The sequence below is a fragment of the Rhipicephalus microplus genome, chromosome 3, assembly GCF_043290135.1.
Source record: "Rhipicephalus microplus isolate Deutch F79 chromosome 3, USDA_Rmic, whole genome shotgun sequence".
Lineage (NCBI taxonomy): Eukaryota > Metazoa > Arthropoda > Arachnida > Ixodida > Ixodidae > Rhipicephalus > Rhipicephalus microplus.
Genome location: NC_134702.1, coordinates 59,951,618 through 59,972,775, shown reverse-complemented (window position 1 = coordinate 59,972,775; position 21,158 = coordinate 59,951,618). Strand labels below are relative to the sequence as shown.

General features: G+C 46.3%; 1 protein-coding gene across 1 annotated transcript in view; it reads right to left on the bottom strand.

Annotated features, from left to right (window-relative positions):
- Positions 1-16,676, bottom strand: part of LOC119161329 (uncharacterized) — a 42,518-nt gene extending 25,842 nt beyond the window's left edge. The window contains exon 1 of the mRNA XM_075889616.1: positions 16,179-16,676. The gene's annotated coding sequence lies outside the window, so the exon portion shown is untranslated. The remainder of the gene's footprint in view (positions 1-16,178) is intronic.
- Positions 16,677-21,158: the final 4,482 nt, after the last annotated feature.

Below are 21,158 nucleotides of genomic sequence, written 5' to 3'. Positions count from 1 at the left end.
TCATCGCTGCACTGCATAACTTCAACGTGCCCGCAAACATCATCGGGAACAACTTCAGAAAAGTCGTTTTCGTTCACGTGTTCCTCGTCAGTAATATTGCCATCTTCAACAGGCGGCAATTGGCATACAGACGCACCTTCGTGTTCGTCACCGGGAAGGCTGAACAAAAGGTCAATTGCTGCCTCCAAAGTGAGGAAGCGTTGTGCCATGACCGACAACGAAAGTTATTGCGGTGTAAAGCACAGTGCTAGAAAAAGAAAACCAGCTGCAAGGTAGTTTTCTACCTACATTCACAGGGATTGATGTAGCTAGGCACTGTAGTTCAATGCTGCTCTTTGCACGTGTCTGGCAAACTCAAAATGATGCCCAGGAAAGCTTATGTTCAAGTTTCTGCCAAGCGCCGCCCAGCGGGCGCCATCGACAAGGCAGAAAAAGAAAAAGAACGAGGCGAAATGCCCGCGTGCGTCTACGCTGCGTTTCACACTGTGAAACGCCAATGTTCCAAAAAAGGAACATCCGCACAAAACTCTCAAGCTGAAAACTAGATTGTCTTTGTTATTTTTTTATTGTATTGCCACGTAATCCCGAACTATTTGCCGATATTTTAGTTCTGCTTTGCTCACTGCAATATTACTTTTTCCAGCGGAATAGTGCAACAAACATCTAGTGGTCAAGGAGCGCAAAATATGCATGTTTTTAAAAATTTATCTAATGATTCTCCGTAGGTACATAATAGAAATTAAAACTGCTATGTTTTTCACAAGCATCAATGAGTATGTGTGAACTTATAATATTAAATGCGATATATTGGAGAGGAAATAAAAAATTAGGTTTCGTATGTTCCAATTTTGGAACATTGGCAAGTAAAAGGTTAATAGTAAATGAAAGTGCCTGGAGCCCATACGTCAAATCATTGGCTATTGGAAGGCAGCGCAGCGTCGACCATTAACGCCCATAGCGACAAGGTTTTCGGAGTCAGCTCACGTTCATGGCTCCCTAACCCCGCTCTAAGTGAGACATTAGGCGTAAGGTCAGTTGGTTCAAGGTCGCAAGTTTTCGGAGGCTCTCTTATGCCTTTTTTGTTTTATTGACCATTCGCATCGGTAGGTCTGGTGTGCTGGTTACTGCGAAGGATCACGCGAAGTAAATTTTTAAACTTAGTCTTAGGTTTTTGTTGGACCTTTTTTTATGTGACTTGGTCTTGTATTTTATCGGTGTCGAGATTTGATTTAATGTATTTCATTCTCAAAATCCTGAGAGTGACATAGAATGGTGATAACAATATGGCAATAAGCTTAACCAGGGCAGAGCCTGATATGTAGGATAACCAGCACCGCGGAAAGTTATGTTACAGAGGGTAGAGAAAACTCAATGTTGCAGCCATAGTATTTGTTTTGCTTTGGATGTTGCATACGGTAAATCTGTCTGAAATTCTTATCAAAACGCTGCAGGGTTTTCTTTGGATTTCTAATGTGGGTAGTACCATGGCAAGTACCATTGTCCCACTACCTTCTCAGCAGTGAAAGCGTTTCCGTGCAGGAAATTTAGAGCGACAGAGAAGCGAAGCCTCTCGTTTTATCAAGTCCACCATTAACGCAACAGGTGGTTAATTTAAATGATGGTTCGTATACATTTGCCGTACCACGTACTGAAAGTATGATTTTATTTCCTGCCCTTTCTCTTCATTCTTGAATATATTTTTCTTATTTTAGTGAACTGGTATTCTATTTGCCGTAGTATGACAGACCTATGGCTGGCAGATAATAGGTTGATGAAAGGGTCGCCATTGCGATGTCCGAAACCCGAATCATGTCGTAAGATTTGTATGTTTTTGGCGTTGACAGAGCGGAAATTAGTTTGATGTAAACGGCTAAGTGCCAGTTGGAAGAGAGCACCGAATCGACTATTGTTCCACGCTTGCTCGGTCATTGAGAAATCCGGAGCGCAGAAGTATATGCTTAAGCTACGGTCCCCGTAGTGGTTGTTTGCGCAACCACTAAATATAGCGAAGGGCAAAAGCTGCTGTCACGGCTACGTTCTATACAACAGCGAAAATTGCGAAATCGATGGGGCGTTTAAACGTTCCGGCCATGGACAGTTGCGAAGGGCAAGTTCAACATCGAAATGCTTTTACGGTTTTGAACCACGGGAATAGCCTGATACGACAGTGTCCCCCTCAATAGCGTAATAATTTGTCAATTCTTTAGGCCTCGTTGTAGGTGGATATTGTTTTGAAGTAGCTTAAGACAGAATCAATGAAAGCGAAAAAAAGAGAATGAGAATATTAGTTGAAAGCTCCATGCAATAAGTGTCATGATCTATGCTGCTTGGATCAATGAAATGCCGACTCGATCGCAAAGCAAAGTAGAAGAAAAGAGAAATTATTAAATGGCACAAAGGTCAATCGAAAGAAATTTCTGGTTGGTGGCCTTACAATTGGAAGAGGGGGAAAAATCAGAGAGAACAACCACGAGTGTGAAACAAAAATATATGTAGTAAGAGAGTAGAAAATGTCAGATGCTCTCTATCACGTCACAGCCGGGGACCTACCTTCCAACTGCCTTGACCCACTTCGAGTGCGACGACTGTCGAGGGAAAATTTTGAGATTGTATATGCGGCTAATGATGAGGCAGCTGTTTAGAAATAATGGCATTTACATTTGTTTACATCGGTGCTCTTATGGGTGATGTTTTCCGTGTGTCGCAAAAAGAAAATTATCGTTCAGCCGTCACGCGTTCGATCACCACCAAAGCTCTGAGTGAAAATGGTTGAAGCAAGACAAGCTGAAACGTGTAGTTTTTACACAGTGTTCGCGGTTCCTATTTCCTGTTAACTTTTCAACGGACCAGAAGGGTGAGTTCTGCCTAATTGGTGTGAAACATACGAACTACAAGAAAGAGCCAAACTAGCTGTGTATGGAGCCCAGCCAAGCCAGGACCGACTAGAGGTTGATTGATTGATATGTGGGGTTTTACGTCCCAAAACCACCATATGATTATGAGAGACACCGTAGTGAAGGGCTCCGGAAATTTCGACCGCCTGGGGTTCTTTAACGTGCACCAAAATATGAGTACACGGACCTACAACATTTCCGCCTCCATCGGAAATGCAGCCACGAACCCGCAACCTGCGGGTCAGCAGCCGAGTACCTTAGCCACTAGATCACCGCGGCGGGGCAGGACCGGCTAGAAGCCCAGCAGCTTTGCTGTGACTCAGCCTTGCGTAAATTAATGCAAGCTGCAATGATTTTCTTGCATCGTGTAAAAGGTGATATGGAGCCGAACAAAAATGTGAAGGAACTGGCGCTTTGGATGCAAGATAAATCCACGCAGTGTGCCAACACAGGTAGGCGAGCACAGAAAAATATAACTCAAACGAATGGCTTGCGTACGTTCGAACGATTTCGCTGCATGATTCAACTGTATGACCTCATTAGTCCGCTTCGGTGGTATTGTACTCACGCTGCCCTGCTGCTGACTGTGAACGGCATAGGTTTGATTTCGGCCATGACACGAGCATTTCGATTAGGACGAAACGCTAGAAGAGCGTGTGCTGTGTGACGTAAGTGCACGTTAAAGAGCATCAGGTGGTACAAGCTCCTGTAAGTATCCGTTGCGAGGTGCCCCCAGGCTGCTGGTACACAGAGAGCCACAAATTACCGCTATGTATTGTCCTTTTCTGTCGGAGAGTTCTTGAAAGAAGCCAGGATAAAGCTACTACTGCCGCGCATGCAAATAATCTCACACTTGCAACTTTTTTTTATTATGTCGCTTGAAGTCTTTCTAAAGTTTTGTCAATAAAAGCCGGTGTCATAAGCACGCCTCAAACCGTTACAATAAAAAACTATAAAGTTGGCCCAAGGTGGGTTGTTTATTTTTTCTAGGCAAGGAAAACAAGGCTTATATGGTGGTGTGAAAGCATTCCCGAAATACTATATTAAACACCTCTCAGACTTTTCCTTCCTTTCTATCGTGGCGTTAGAAATCACTGTTAGCAAGTTTTTATCGCTAAAATGATAATACACGCAAGCTGGTAGTCTCAAAAGGATGGCGTCTACAACAAATTGTGTCGCATGATGAACTACATACTGCGTGCCTTTGGATTTTAGCTGGATGTTTAAATTGCTTCTCAAAACTTATTGTATGACTCATTCTGCAAAAACGAGTTTTATATGGCGATACAGTGAAGTAAGCGTCTCGTTGTGTTTTCGTTGAGATGAAGAAATAAAACTTGAACATGTGCCTACAAGACAAACGACGACTGTATTTTGTGTGAACGCGCATTGACATCAATCAACATAAAGCCCTATGTACTCAATGAGTCTACACAGTAGCTCGACGTTATTTATCCATACGCTGAAATTATACATCTGTCGAGGCTTCTCATTTTTGCCCAAGTCACCTCATTCTTGAAACCCTCCAATTAAGTTTATTTAAAAATAATGTTTCTTTCGTTTACAATAGGTTACAATGATTGCACTGGCTCATATCCTTGCCAGCCCATGTTCGTTATGAGGTCTGTGGTTCATCTATTGTAATGGATTTATCTTAGATCTGTGGCAACTCCCAAAAATTAGCAAGTGCCTTGTGTGGGCCAGACATCCAGAATTTCAATAAAGAGCTTTCCGTCCATAAATTGAATTGGCAGCAAAGGGACTCTGTGAAGAGTTTTAATGAAACTTTTCAGTTCCACGTTGTAACTGCCACCACGTTGAGCTAAGCCTGGTCGTAAATCTAGAAGACTTTTTTCGGCTGGTGCACAAATTGCCTGCTTTTTGTATACTTAGATCTTATTTCTTTTCTTGAAAGCATTTACCTTCGGGTGGGTATTTTCACTCATAGGGTGTTTGAATCGTCGAATGAATAATGACTAAAATTAAATACAGACCGACTACTCCACGGAATTACCATTACAATGGCACCTCGGGCTAGAAGCTGAATCTGAAAAAAAAAACTGAGAATGTATGTATAGACTTCCGCGTTCGTAAAATTCCATCATAGAACAGCTTTTTCAAGTTTTGTAGATGATCTGTCAGCTGAGTGTAGATGCCTAGTATTCTAAATGCTAAAATAGGTACGCACATAATGCTTCATCAACATAATACGCCAGCGCGTAAGAATGTTACTCCTCCATTATTCTTGATTTAAGCCTAGCCGGCAAAAAGGAATGTTAACCAAAAGGAACCTTAAAACAAACGCGTTCTTTGAATTGTAAAACCTAATTGTGTGAGAGAGAGAGAGGAAACTTTATTAGAACTTGGCCGGCAGCTTGGTCTTGGTGGCCTCAGATGGCGGCGCTGAGTCCCTGAACTCGGGCGGCATCTTCGGCCTGCCGGACAGCCCAGAGCTGGTCGTTGAGCTCCGAGCTTCTGAGCGCCGCCTCCCAGCGGCGGCATCGCCGACGGAGAAGGTCCCCCGCGGCTCCCGCAGACGGGCCGGCGGCGGGAACGAGTGAGCTCGAGGCTTCCTGTTGCCTGGTATTGGCAGCCGCCATAGGTGCATCGCGAACGGCGGCCGTTTCTCGATCATTGTTATCGGCGCATTCCCAGAGCATGTGGCGCAGCGTTGCTCTGTGCCCGCATGCTTTACATAGATCGGTAATGTGTAAGTGCGGGTAGCAGTGGCGTAAGACGACCGGGCTGGGGTAAGAGTGGGTTTGTAGTAAGCGATAGCTTACGGCATCGTGTCTGTTTAATTTGTCATGCGGTGGCGGGAACTTTCGCCTTTCCAGTCTGTAGTGTTGCGTAATATCTCGGAACGTGATGAGACCATCACCCCACGACCATTGTGGTCTGTGTTGTCGCTGCGTGTCTGTCAAAGTGTCTCGATCCGGCAGATCAGAAGCCCCGTTCTCGGGAGCGGAGGCGGCGGCCACGGAATGTGCCGCGGCTCGGCGAGTGAGACCACGAGCCGCGGCGTGGGCCGCCTCGTTGCCCGGAAGCGGGACATCGGTGTGTGCCGGGGTCCAAAGGAGGAAGACTGTTAAATTTTGTTGTGGCGATCGCGACGCTGAGTCACCATCACCGCACATCTTAAGGATGCGGGCCGCTTCCCGCGAGACGCGGCCGCGCGCGAAGCCGCGGATTGCTGCCTGCGAGTCGCTGATTATGATCGTAGCGTTCGGCACCGTGGCGATTGCTAGGGCTATCGCGGCTTCTTCGGCCGCCTCCATATGTCCAGTGGTCACCGTGGCGCTCACGAGGCATTTGCCCGCACGGTCAACGACCGCAGCGGCGTGTGCGTGTCTCCCGTCCCCATATCTCGCGGCATCTACGTACACAACTTCGTCGCTAGTGCCGTACTTCTTTTGAAGGTCACTAGCTCGCTGGTTACGGCGCCCGACGTGGTGCGTCGGGTGCATATTCTTAGGAAGCGGCGGAAGAATTAGGCGGTCGCGAACCAAGGCAGGAACATCCGCTTTTTCTCCCTGCTGAGTGTGGTACCGGATGCCTAGTGACTCGAGGTTGTGTCGACCCGTCTTAGACCCCGACAAGCGTTCGTTTTGCGAAACGACATGGGCCTCAATTAACTCGTCGAGTGAGTTGTGCAGTCCAAGTTCTAGTAACTTTTCAGTGCTCGCATTCAGTGGAACTCCAATTGCTCTCTTGAAAGCCTTTCGTATTATACATTCGATCTTGTTTTTTTTCTGAGCCTAGCAATTTGAGGTAGGGGGCAACGTATGTTATACGGCTTATTGCGTACGCCTGCACTAGACGGATCGCGCAGTGTTCGTGCATACCAGTACGTCTGTTCGTGGTACGACGTAGGAGTCGGATCGTGTCGTCTACCGAACGACGTAGTCTTCGCACCGTCTCACCATTATGGCCGTTTGCCTGCAGGTGTAACCCCAGAATTCTAATTTTGTCTACGTGTGGAATGGGAGTGCCATCTGCCAATAGAACGCTTATTTTGTAGCACTCCCTTTCCTCGTCGCGCGGGGTTTTGCGACCTCTACTTGTAGGTTTGTAGATTAGAAGTTCCGACTTGGTTGCCGAGCATTCGAGGCCCGTTCCTCGCAAGTACTCCTGAACTTCGTCTACACCTGCCTGGAGCGTACGCTCGACGTGACCATCACAACCTCCGCCGGGAACCCAGAGGGTGATGTCATCCGCGTAGATACTGTGATACAATCCTTGTATGCCTAATAATTTCTCGGGTAGCCCCAATAGAACTAAATTAAAGAGTAATGGCGAAATTTCGAAGCCTTGTGGCGTGCCCCTCGAGCCCATCTCAAATTCTTGCAGTTCCACATCTCCAACGACGACGCGTACGCGTCTGCCGGCAAGGAAGTCACGTATGTAATTATATGTTTTTTGTCCTAGTCCTAATCTTTGAACCCTGTTTAAAATTGCTTCATGTTTAACGCTGTCGAAGGCCTTTTTAATATCTAGGCCAAGGATCGCCTTGGTTGAGCTGGTAATGTCATCAACAATGTGGTGCTTCAGCTGAAGTAACGCGTCTTGTGCGGAGAGATTGCGGCGGAATCCTAGCATGGTGTGCGGAAATACATCGCGGACTTCGAGAAAGTCAGTCACGCGTTTGAGGACTGCGTGCTCCAGAACTTTTCCTACACAAGACGTGAGCGAAATGCCTTAGATTATCAAGCGCAACCTGCTTGCCCGGTTTAGGAATCATGATAACTCGAGCTCTTTTCCACGCTTCAGGAAGAGAACCGCGTTGCCAGCACTCGTTGATATAAGTCACAAATCGGGAGATTGACTCGTCATCTAAGTTGCGGAGAGCCTTGTTCGAAACCCGGTCCAGGCCGGGTGCCAATCGGGTGTTTAGTTCAAAAGGGACTGCCCGAATTTCCGCTTCGCTAAATTCGGCGTCTAGTTGCTCATTAGCAACGCCGTCATAATCTGGGTGTTGGACGCTCTCTGCCGACTTAAAGTAACGGTCACGTATTGCACCGAGCAGGTCGTCGCCTTTATGATCGTTCACAAGTCTCCGAGTTTTATGGCCTTGAGCGGCACGAGTATCTTCCGGATCCAATAGGTGCCGGAAAAGGCGCCAAGCACTCGCCCCGCGCATCTGTCGCTCGAGGCCGTTGCACAGGTCTTCCCATTGTGACCTACAGACTTGGAAGGCATGTTCCTCAATTTCTCTGTCTAACCGTGCTATGCGTTTCCTCAACGCCCGGTTATGTCTTTGGCGTTTCCACCTCTTGAGTAGGGCTTGCTTTGCTTCCCACATGTGTAGGAGCCTGCTGTCGATTACTTCGAGCTTCGCTTCGGGCGGGATGTGGCACGTTACCGCGTCTACGTCCCGATTGAGCGTCGCGGTCCACTCGTCTATATCCGTGATCGGCTCGTCGCCTCGCCCGCCTTCTGCTCTCTTTTTGCGGAACGCGTCCCACTGCACTAATTTGAGTTTACGGCCTGTGCTTTCAGAGTATGTTCTACGGACGCTCGGGCCCGTGTCTACCGTAATCTCTATCAGAGAGTGGTCACTCCCTAAGTCCTCCTGCGTGTTTTGCCAAGACGCCGCTGTGACATTCGACACGAACGCGAGGTCCGGTAGCGTGTCTGCGCTCACGCTGTTACCCCGGCGCGTCGGATCGGCGGGGTTCGCGATCAGTTCAAGCCGTTGGTCTTGCGAGTCTTCCCAAAGGTGTTTGCCCTTGAGCGTTTCACGCGTGTATCCCCAGGCCCCATGGGGCGCATTAAAATCACTCGCAACTAGCAGAGGTGCGCCGTTGGCGGCCGTGCTTGCTCTCCGGAGCATCTCCCCAAATCGGTGCTGTAGCGTGGGTTTACTGTAGACGTTAAGTACAAACAGGCCTCGGCCGCGCTTAGGAATTAATTCTACAAAAACATGCGGTATCCTTACGCACTCAAGTTCGCGCTGCGCCACCATGATGTTACGTCTAACTAGCACGGCGGCGACCGGCGCCGGACGCGGTGGGGGCGACGGCAGCGACCGCGGTCGCGTTGACGACGAGAGCGGATCACCCCGCCCTCGGCGACCCGCGGCCGCCCCCGGCGCCCCACCACGCGCCGAGCGCTGTGTAGCACGTTTTTCTTTCCGCCTGTTGTCCACCACGGCCGCATTTATGGCTTTGTAACCAGCTAGTTTTGCCGGATAATTTGTTTCCTGTAAAAGGATAATGTCCGGTTTCGTCTCACGGCTTCGAATAAATTGCTCAAGATTTCCCCGCTTCCTCCTATATCCCCGGCAGTTCCACTGCCAGATCGTGTACTGTTGTTTGTGAGTGTTAGTGTGAGTGTGCGCGTGTCTAGCCATGGTGATGCTTGTGTTTAATTTAGCCCATCACCATCGAGGCGACTGGGGTGCGGCTGAATCTGCGGCTCGGCGTCTGCAGCGCGTTCTGCTGCTGCTGACTCTGTTGCTGTCTAGCGTAGGGCTTACTCACCGTTCTAATCGGTCTGCCCGCAGATGACGGGAGTCGAGCTTCAATGTTTTCTATGCGCGCCGTGTGCGCGGTGAGGATTTGTGTCATTTGTTCAGAGAGCTTAGCTATCGCACTATTGAACATGTCATTCATCTGTGCCACCTGTTTAGCAAAACGTTCATCGAGGCTGGTCTCGATAGTATCGATTTGTTTCTGTAGCTTATCATAACGGCCAAATCGCTGTGTGGATTCGTGCCTGGCAGGATCTAGTGCTATCCTTTTCGCGATACACGGGCGGTCTTCGCGTCCGCCTGCCCCCTCTCCCGAACTGCTCTCGTCATCCATGTCCATCCTCGCCGCCTCGGGTCTCGATGGAGTCGAAGACCGAGGCGTCGGTGGTGGCGGCGCCGTCGACTGTTGCTGCGGTTGTTGCATTCGTGGAGCCTCTCCTTTCAATGTGGAATTTTCCGCTCTAAGGGCGGCGTTCTCGCGTTTCAGCTCTGAAATTATCGATTGTAATGGTCCTAGGCGTTGTTCTAGCGCTCGCTCTACCGCTAGCTTGAGCTTGCTCCCACCGCCGCCACCGACGGCGGGACCGCCAGGACGTCCCGCCGAAACAACGCCGCCGGCGCGAAGGGCGGCTACATCCGCCCATCTCACCTGCTGCCATGTGCCCATGGGTCCTTGTTGTTGCGGCTGCCGCCACGTCTGATGCTGCTGACTTTGTTGGGTGCCTTGGTTGACAGCTGCGGCGCCCGGAACGGCGCCACCGCGCGTCTTCGACATGCTTCTCGGCCTTGGTGTCCGGCTGCGAGAGCGGGACCGGGATTTACCGCCGCCGCCTCTCGCGTCTCGGCTTGTCGAGCGTCCTCTTCGGGTGGCGTTGGATGAATGATTGTCAAACGCCGGATAATGATTGTAGTAACCTCCGTTGCCTTCGGTGCTAATGCCGCTGTTGTAGATGCTGTCGGACGCTGCGGCCGCTTGCTCTTCTTCACGCCGCTTTCACTCTAGGCGGCGACGCTTGACTATGTAAGGAGTCTTGTATCTCGCCTTGCAGACGCGGTCACCCGTGAGATGATCCTTGCCACACAGTTGACACCGTGGCTCGCAGCGATGGTCAGACGGTGGGTTACTGCTTCCGCAGCCACGGCAAATCTTGTCGGCAGGGTTGGGACACACGTCGGAGCGATGGCCCAGCCTCCCGCACGCGTAGCACACGTCGATGTGCTTTCTGTAGAGGGAGCATCTCACAACCATAGGTACATAGTATACGTGTCTGGGAACATGGAAACCGTCGAACAATACGATGATGTTGTCCGTGGTGCCCATTCGCTTGGCATGCAGCACGCCGGGGTTGCGCTGCGTCACTAGGTTGTTAACGATGTCCTCCGGGCTCTCGTCTTTGGAAATGTTCCTAATCAGGCCCTTGGAAGTGTTCTCCGGGGCGGCCTGATAGGCGTTCGCCTCGAACTCTCGGTTCCCGATGCAAAGCTTGCTGATGGCTTCGTAGCGTTTGGCTCTGTCGGCGGACGGAGTGCTGAGCACCACGACGTTCTGTTTAACGTTGAGGCAGATGCTGTCCTCTCTAGCCGCTTCTCTACCGATACCTGCCGCGTTACGAAGGCAGCAGTAAATGCGATCTATCTTGTATTCAGCCCCGTTGAATCCGCCGCGGGGGTGCACAATGATCCTGTAGTCATCGGGCGGTAGCTCTGGCATTCGGCTCGCCTTAGCGAGGTGCTGCAAGTAACGAGCACACTTCTTTTTATTCTGCGCCGCTGTGGCAGTATCCGGGCCAATCTCAGTAGTCTTCGCGGCAGCCGCCTGTTGCTGCGTCTCCGTCTTCTGGTCTTGCGCTGACTCGGACGCGCCGTCGGCCTGTTTCGTTCTCTTTACGCTGCACCATCTTGCTCCCTCGCCGAAATCTTCCGGCCGAATGTCCTCTCCTTCTACCTCTACGACGTCCATTTAGCCCTGGCAAAGGCCTTGTACGCTGCCGTCGGGGATCGGGAGCTCCGAGGAGGTCCGGCGACACGTTAGGCTTGCAGGCCCCACCGCCGCAGCGGCCGGCCTATGGCGTCGTGCGCAGAGACGCTGGACTTGGCGTTCTTGCTTTCGTGGTGGAATAAAAGGCGCCAATAATTGGCTAAAAAGTGGTCCCACCTGGCAAAACGTGGTGTCAGGGAAGTCCTTGAAACTGCCGCCGATCGATGGTGAGAAGCGTTTTCCACGATAAATTCGACAATCCACCAAAAACATAGGAAAGTTGCGGAGCCGACGCGCAACACGTCCGCACTCCGTGGCCCCCAAGCGGTGTCCCCTATATCCTAATTGTGTGACATTATATTTTTTACAGAGCAAATGATTTTGTGGCTAACAGTCCTAACTGTTGACTGCTTTGTTCGAGCTTTTATTAGATTCAAAAAGTTTAATTATAAAGGCATTATGCAACAGACTTTATTCTGCTAAAATATAACCCCAAGTCATGCATTATATGAAAAATAAAAAGTTCAGAGACAAGCGTTCAGAGCAAAACACTCACGACTGTGATAGCACACATTTCAATACAAGTATATTTGTTAAAACAACATACTATTATGCCGAACTTACAAGGCACTTATAGCAGGCGGCATCAAATACGTCATTGCCGCCATTACTCTTGCGAAAAGGCTGCAGCGCTGACAGGTGTCATCATGTTCCCCGAGCTGCAGTGCCTGTGTGCAGATATACTGTTTCTAGATTCTCCTTTCTTCTTGTCATTTTCGTCTTTTTTTCTGACCTCCTTGTAGGGAAGCAAACCGTACACTTGGTTTAGATAACCTCCTCGTAGTTAGGATTAAGACTATGATGTCATAGGTTGCCAGTGGATGTAGCCCCATAGTTAATCTTCCTATCTTTGTTGCATTTATTTTCCCTCTTTTTTGTGTTTTCGTTTTTTGTACCCTTATCTCATCATCTTTCTCTCAAGCTCAGGGGTAACGAACATAAAGCTTGTAGACTTTTTACTAGCGACCCGTTTCTTTACACGCACCGAAGTTTTCAGACTTCGTTAAATAAAAATAAAAATATTTTCCCGCCGATGGCAATGAATAGAGCCTTGATTGTGTAAGATGCTCAAACTGTCTGGTTTTAAGTATTTTTTTCTTATTGTGAGGCCTCCCAGGCAGCTATTATGAGTTGAAACATTATCACGGAACGAAAACTATATTTGAGAATCAGCATCCTCATTTTACTCTTTGTGGTGATTAGCGCCGTACACGTTTTTTTTTTTTGAAACCTTATGTCGAATTGCCTTCAAAGATGGCCCATATATATAGGAGTCTTGAAAAATGCCTATAGCAACGTAAGGGATGTTTTATTAGAACTCTCCCCACCCATCCTCCTCCAACCATCTTCACTCTCCTTGCCTTTTTTAAAACTCTATTTCAAGACCGGGCTACGTTAGCCCAAATGAGTTATAAACCAGTACAATACCGTGTGTGAGAACGTTGATAAAAGAAGTGTCCCTCTATGTGATTAAAGAGTGATTCCTGAAGTTCCTACGGTTCCATAATATTTTTCTGAATGTTGCATAGCCCCCAAGTTTCTCATGATTCAATAATTGTTTTACAGCAAAAGCTGTTATGAGATAACAACACAGGTTGCCTGCGTAGCGTACTTGTCCGCCGCCGCCACCAACGGTGTCCATAACCACTATATACCGCACGAAACCAGACAATAAACTTGTTTAACAAAGAACAAAAGCGACACAATGGGATTGGAACCAGAGTCTTCTGTGTGCTAGCCCCGTATTCTATCACTGAGCCACGCCGGTCATTGTAACGTCTTCACAAACTGACCATAGGGAGCCTAGATGTCGCGAAAGAAATCGCATTGATATGAGTAATAAAGCTTCATACAACGCAAATGAACAACCAGGTGTCACATATTGCCAAGCGCGCAACGAGTGGTTCGTCGAACGCTCCAACTCTTTACAAAAGCTTGACCTTGTTCACCTATAGCGCATAGTCACTGTATTGGCCTCTGAGGATTACAAAAAGCTTCTGGCATACTGCTTCATTGTCGTGAAGCACAGCACAAAAAAAATGCACCAAGTTCTTTGCGAGTGGGCAGCGGGTACCACGCTTCTACGAAAAATGGCGAAGGACGGCATGGTGAATTCCTGACCACTACACAGTGAATAATGGCGTAGTGGGTCCCATGCAAGTGTGCTTGTGGCAGCTACCCAAAGAGTGTTAAAAAAGGGTGCTCTGAAAGGCCACTCTTCCAGCTTTCGCTGTGACACAGCTGTGAGTGCTACGCAGGATTGATTTTCCTTTACACTTACATAGCAACTATAACCGTAACAATTGAGCAGCCTTTCCCTGCTTATATATTGCATGATTGTGGATCTTGCTTCACTTTTGCAAATATTATTAAAGGCAAATATACAGTGGGGAAATCAAAGGACTGTTGAGCAATGGTGCGGTTTCGCAATTTCCCCAAAGCCACCACTTGGTAGCGTGCCTATTCGCACTTAGTCGAAGCGTTCTCATAACAGGATTCGGCAGCCTATTTCCGCAAGCTATTGACTAACGTTGCGATAGCGGCGTAGGTATGATGTCTCTTTTATTCATCTTTTTTTTTTGCTGGATTGTCATGTAGCGCGACTCGTGAATTGCCACGATGCACGTCAACGGTTCTCAGCGTGGCAACAAAGAAGCCCAAAAGTTTTAGGCTAAAACTTTGTGGGCTAAACCTGTCCTTATATATGCCGTCATATTTAGTCTATAAATTTCATAAGGCAATCTGAGGCTTTTCATTTTCCGGTGAAACTACATCGTAGCCCATCTTGATAATCTTTGTGCAACCAACTCGGCCGAAGAATAGTCGTCGTCATAATAATAGTCGTCGTAAAGAGTCGTCGTAAATAATAATAGTCGTCGTAAATAAAGCTTTTTCATTCCATTCCAATAGTCGTCGTCATAAGTTAATATACCGCGAAATTTCACTATACCTTCCAGGCAACTTGTGACTATGTTTAGTCGAACTGCAATATGCACATTATTATTGCTGTTTATATTGGCTGCAAAATCTGAACTCTAAGGCTGGGTGCCGAATTGCAGGAAGTGAGCTCTTTTGTGTGGTGTCCCATTGTACGTTACCTTCTCATGCTGAATGCGGAATCAATGAAAATAGCATCGACAACAACAAAGCACTGATAACAGTTATAGACACACTAAAAAGTGGTGTAACGTTAGTGCTTCAAAATATCGCATAATAATTTTAAAAAGAGTGCCAGCATTCACACTATTAAAAAAAAACATACAATCTTTTTAACTCACAATTAATGCATAGTCATTTTCTAACACGACTACGATAACAGACAAATGGTGATGGTAGCTCTGTGAATGTTCAGTACTAATATCTCAAAGAGGAAGGATTTTTCCGCAGCATTCTTCTATTGACAAGATATACAATTCTTCAACCTCAAGAACTGCGACTACGTTCCCTGTGCCCAGAGTGGCTTTTCAAGCGCGTAAAAGCCTTATGAATATTCTTGTTTCATTCACATATTGATTTCTTTGAGGTACGCTACTATTCACTTAGTCGTTCATTCCAGCGTCTGAAGAAAATTAAATATGTTGTACTGTGAGGCTTTGTATAGCTCTTACAATGAGCGTTTCATTGTGCCAATACAAAGGCATTTGCTTTCCAGTCGTAATGTGGAAACTAGCCCTAGGCGTATTGCACAAAATATTATCCATTTAGTAATTAACAGCAAACAGGAACAAGCTTATTGGAAGTACACCAGGTGTAATCTATTGACCTTTCAGCTTTGAGAAGGTTACGGATTGCCTGATTTTCATTCAAACTAACCATTCGGGAAATACACAGTTGTTGAAGAACCTTCATTTTTTATATTTAAAGTGTAGAATAAATTATTGCTGATTCAGTCGAAGACATCGTTTCATTAACGCAAAAGACAGCATTGTTTGTCTATGAATGATTCCAACATAAATGCAACTCTAAAGCTTTTTTGCAAGGCTTTATTGCTCTACAGGCAAATCATGCTCTACAGGATATTTTACGCAGTTTTAGGAAGCGTGAACTGCTGCGTCACCCCATGGAATTATAAAAATAGGCGGAAATTTATTCATGGCCACCACAGGAAAAGAGAAAAAAAAAGAACAAAAGCTGCCGAGTGGATCGTAATTTTAAGCGGGAAGTACATTCACAAGACATTCATACACAACACCGGCCTAACGGCGCAGATTGATCGCACACACACACACACACACACACACACACACACGCACGCACACACACACACACACACGCACCACACACACACACACACACACACACACACACACACACACACACACACACACACACGCACACACACACATATATATATATATATATATATATATATATATATATATATATATATATATATATATATATATATGTATGTATATATAATACGCCTTAAAGGCAAGTGCATGCCACAAAAAAAAAGTTCATGCAGTTTTACTCGCAATACATTGTAGTTGCATTGTTGCCTCTGCTGCAAATTATTCCCGCAGTGATTTGTTGCAGTATGGCAATGTTGCAGGCAATGTTTCAGTATAGTAATAAGTTTGGGGTTTATGCCAAACCACACGAAGTGATGCTCAAACACATTTGCATAATTTTTTGGCAATACCTGTGTTGAGATATTGATAATAAGTGTATTTTAGCAAGCTTAATTTATTGGGACAAAGCACTGCATGCAGACTAAAGAATGAAAAAACTACATTTTTAAGGAGCGCACATATTGTGCAGAATAGCTTACCTGTAGGTGGTTCCAAAAAGTGTGGCCATTCTTGCGCTTCTTTTCAGCTTCTTCAGGCGATTCAGGCTCATCGCACGTTTCGAACTACCGGAAAACAATTCACTGATAACAGTTTCACCCAGCAATCACTATCCGAACCATGTAAAGGCTTGCCTAAATGTCAGGTGCAGTTCAGTAAGTTGGTCCTAAATCAACACGTCGCAAAACATTTCTTGTGGCACAGTGACCGGTGTCGTGAAGCCCCAAAAAGTTGATGAGAGGTACATCGTCTTGAAAACGAGGCAGAAGGGGTCGTTGTCTCAAAAGTTTCGAATGACATCAAAGTTGCAGGAATGACACTTCTTGACACTTCATCATCTTTCTTGAAAATATGCGGTGAAATGATACGCCGGGAAAACTTATAAAAGGTCTAATTAATCGAAATAACTCCCAAAGCACTTCCCTGTGATGACATAGATGTAGACGCACGGCTGTCGGCTCCGAGCTCCGACAGCCTCCCATCACTGATCGGGCGCTTCATCCCCACGCTCCCACGCTGGCTCACTCGAACGAAACTGAAACGCTCCCGGGCCCCGCGTGGCTTTCTTATAGAGCTAGGAGCCCGTCCCGGCAGCGGATGGATCGGACACCGGTTAGTTGTCAGGGAAACGCGTCCCGGGCACTCACCAGCCGAAAAAAAAAAGCGCGGTCGAAGCTTCGTGCCATCTGTCGGAGCAGATGGAAAACAACGGTGCGCTTTGGCGACGTGGGTTTCCTGCGTTCACACCGGTGCTATGCGCACGGTCGAGGTTTTCTTTTAGCTGTTTGTTCTACGCCCTGCGTAAATGGTCTAGTTATTTCTGCCATCGAATCTACGTGTAGTTGGTACTACAATCTGGACAATAAGGAATATCTCAGCTGAGTGCATACAAAGTAGTTGAATGAGGTATGTCTTTATGTGCTCAATTGATCGTTCTGACAAGGTTTGTTTGCGACAGTCTCCACTTCTCATCTTGCTTGCCCATAAAAATATTAACCTGTCTAATCTGAAAAGGAAACTAGTATATAAGCACGTCAGGTAGTTGGTATGAGAGGTTTAACATCCTAAAGCGACCATATGATCATGATAGACACCGTAGTGTAGGGCTCCGGAAAATTTCGACCACCTGGCGTTCTTTAACATGCATCCAAACCTGAGCACGCGGGCCTACAGCGCTTTCTCCTCCATCGAAAATGCAGCTACCGCAGCTGGAATTTGATCCCAATACGTGCGGGTGTTCGTGTTCATTTCTTATATTCCTGTAAATGACACAGTCATCTGCATATAATCTGTAATTGCATTGTAGACCCTGCACTCATTATTTTAAACCAGAAATAACAGAGCTCGTAAAACGGATCTTTGTGGCACGCCCGAGGTAACGGTTATTTAAGTTGATTTAACACGGTTGATCAACACTTGCAGTGTCCTTTTGGAGAGCGAAATTCTAATTCAATCGAATAAAGTAGGATGAATAGAAAGTGACAATAATTTATACAAGAACACGTCATGGGAAACAGTATCAAAAGTGTTTTCGAAATCCAGCAAAATGCAGTCTACTTGAAAGCCAATGTAGTAGCAATAGAATAGTTTATGGCATAATTGAACCAAATGCGTTTTACAGGAGAAGCCAGCTTTAAACCCATGTTGACCATAATGGAAGAAACTATTGTTTGGCAGGGGCTTCATCACAGCACTATAAATTATATGTTCTCGTGTTGTTTCAGCAAACTGAAGTAAGCGAGGAGATTGCTGTGAAGTTTTGTGTAGATTGTTTGAGACCACTTTCATGAAATGTAACAACAGCTTTTGCTTTCCGGTGGGTTGGAACTTAACTGCTGTGTTGACAGTTGTTATACAAAATGACTACTAAAAATGGGTAATTTCCTTAGCGCATGTATTAATTACATTCATTGGTATGCCTGTAGAGCCTCCATATGAATTGTTTTTAGGTCATAAGGCAGCTTAAGAACGTTAATATACGTTGTAGTTACCATGAACCTATTCTCGTAGAGTAAATCTGGCGTTGCAGGAGGTAAATTAGTACACCTGTTAGAGAGCACAGATTTTAAATAGTAATAAAAGCGAAAGCCTTCTCGTAATCAATAAAGACTGCTTGATGGCTGACTAAAAGATTGACTGTGAAGCTGACATCCTTCCTATTGAGTTGAATAAATTTGCAGAAATCTTTGAAATTCTCTTCAAAACATCCAGCGAAGAAATGTATATCTGTTTTTTCACTTTATTCGCATGCCTTTTTGCGCAGACAAAGTCACGTATTTCTTTTTAAACTGTCTGACTGTTGTGCTTTGAATACCCGGCGTATAGGGGGCGTTTTCTGCTAATGAAAGTTCGAATTTGATTGTTTAATAATTATTTATCATCACGGAGACAATTGGTCAAGAGCTTGAAAGGAACGTATTCTTCAATCAAGGTCATCAGTTTATCTTCAAAAACAGACTACAATTTATTAATCTTTAGCGACTTGGCGAGTTTACAGAAATCTGGATAAAAGCGACAACGTTGTTCATATAACGAAGCACAGTCACTTTGGTCATAATAGTATACTTTTCGGTGTTATTTGTGAGCTGCTCTTAGTGATTTATAGTGTAGGTACCAACTACGCAATCATGATCACGAATACCTGTGATTACAACTACAACCTGGAGCAACGACTCAGAGTTAGCGAAAACCAAATCCAGAATGCTGGCAGAATAATAACCTTGTATCATGCCCTCAGAAACAAGTTGGGTGAGATAATTAGTCATGACAAGCTCCGAGACGAAAATGTTAGTGAACAAGAGCCGGGGAACTCGGATGTACTATTCTACCAGGATACTAGTGTCATAATAATGTCTCCTCCAAGCATAACATTGCAGTTTATGGTATTTAGAAATCTTGGTAATTCGTCGATTGATTCAGAGTTAGTTGAGCCAACTGTAGAGCACTCTCCACTGCTCAATCGGAACTTGCACCAAACGTACTCAGAATGATGAAAAGTAGCGGACATTTTGTTGCTTTGGAAAAGTTCATTTATAAGAACGGAAATTCTGCCGCCTTGTGTGTCTCTATCAGATCGGTAAACATCATAACCACGCGGACAAATTAGAAATAGATTTATGCAACGAAAATTCACCTCTAATTACAATGAATGAAAGTTTGTGCAGCGAACAGCTCAGCAGCAAATTTATTGACCTTAACTTTCAGGCTGCGACAGTTAATCAAAGCTATAGGTAAAGAGAGATTACTAGAAAATACACATTTAGGACGGGCACTTGTGGATTTTTGGTTAACCAGCTGCGTGCCGCGTAGCTATGTCTTCAGTTTCGTTACCCTGTCTTCAGCTCTGTCATAAACAAGCGTTTTATTTCCAACGTGAAGATTATCTAAGCGCAGTTTGACGGCTAGTTGCAGACGTTGAGCATACTCAGTCAGTGTAGAGCATGCCCGCTTGGTAGCAGCAGAGAAGTCTTCGTGAATCACGTCATCTTGGGGGGAAGTGGTTCTTAAAATTGGAAAAGAAAAGAAAAGTGAACCCCGCAACTGTCTGCAGCTAAGTGCGACACCTCAGCAGTGGTTCACATGGGAAGGGGAATGGGGGATAATAGACTTGAGCGAAGAGAGGAAAGAGAAAGGAGAGAGCGAGCAAAGGAAGGGGGGGGGGGCGCCTAGAAATATAAGTGGTTATATCAGAAGAAAAGAAAAGGAAGGTGCCGACCCGTAACTGTCTCTCTTACGAGGACACCTCAACAGGTCAGCAGAGGAATGGGATATGGGGAATAAAAGATATAGGGAGAAGGAAGGAGGGATAAAAAGAATAGAAGGAAAATAGACGGAGAAGAAGCCGCCAGCCAACGAGAGGAAAAAAGAAGGAGATAGGAAAGTGGGGATCCGGTCGAAGCAGTCCAAGGGCGGGGTGCCACAATGCGAGAGCTGCACGGCATCAGGAGACCGCGGAGGGCGAACCAGTCGGCGGGAGCTACGCTGAAGTCGGAGATCGCGAGGGCACAACCGTCCAGCTTGAAATCCTCCGAGCGAAAATGTCACGTCATCTTTATCGTTCGGCTTAGGTATAAAATAAAAAATTAGTTTTCAACACTAAATCTCAAAAATGAAATGATAAACAACGGATTTCGCCTTCACAGTACTTTCTTAATCTGTGGGCTCGTTCAATACTTTCCTTTTTAACAGGCCGATCAAGCTCTTCCTAAAAAAGACACACACAATAGCAGTTCTTTCAGATTCACACCAGCTTTCATTTGCATGGTCAGGCACTCCAAAGAGTAGCAAGTTGTTCCCGCGAGACTTGTCAGCGCTGTCGAAACTTCACTCAATCTGTCGGCTTTCAGATGAACTCTCTTTCACTGTAGAAGGACCGCCTTGGAGAGCAGCAACGATACGCTGCAGTGCCTAAAGCGAAGTAGCAAAAGCGGGCTGTTGTTACTTTACTTCTTCTTGCTCAGTGCAGCAAACGTGTCTGACCTTGACCTAGCCTGCGAGCGATATCATAAATGCCTTGGAGACTATCACTTTCGTTTTTTCTTCTGCTAGCCGAACCAGGGCCCAAGGCTTAGTTCCCCGTCTCCGGAGAGAAATAAGAGCAATACATCGAAGTCGCGAGTTGTAAACGCACGCTAAAACATGCACTTTTTCGAACACTCAAATGAGCAGTCATGGCACGACATCGCTGTCAAGCATCGATCAGAACATAGGTAAGAAGACGCACAGTTTTTGATAACAAACCTGCACGAAAAGGCGAGGTAAGCTCATGTCAGCAGCATTGTCACGCCCCAGCAGCAGTCCGTCGAGGTAATGTTTAAATAGTGCATACGATTCCGTAGTACCGGTCGACGAAGGTGGTTGCCAGGCCAAACGCTTGAAAGCATCCAACGTTGAAATTTCATCATTGTCTTCCTTAAGTAACGGCGTCAGGATGGGTTCACATGTATTTATGCGCGTATGAT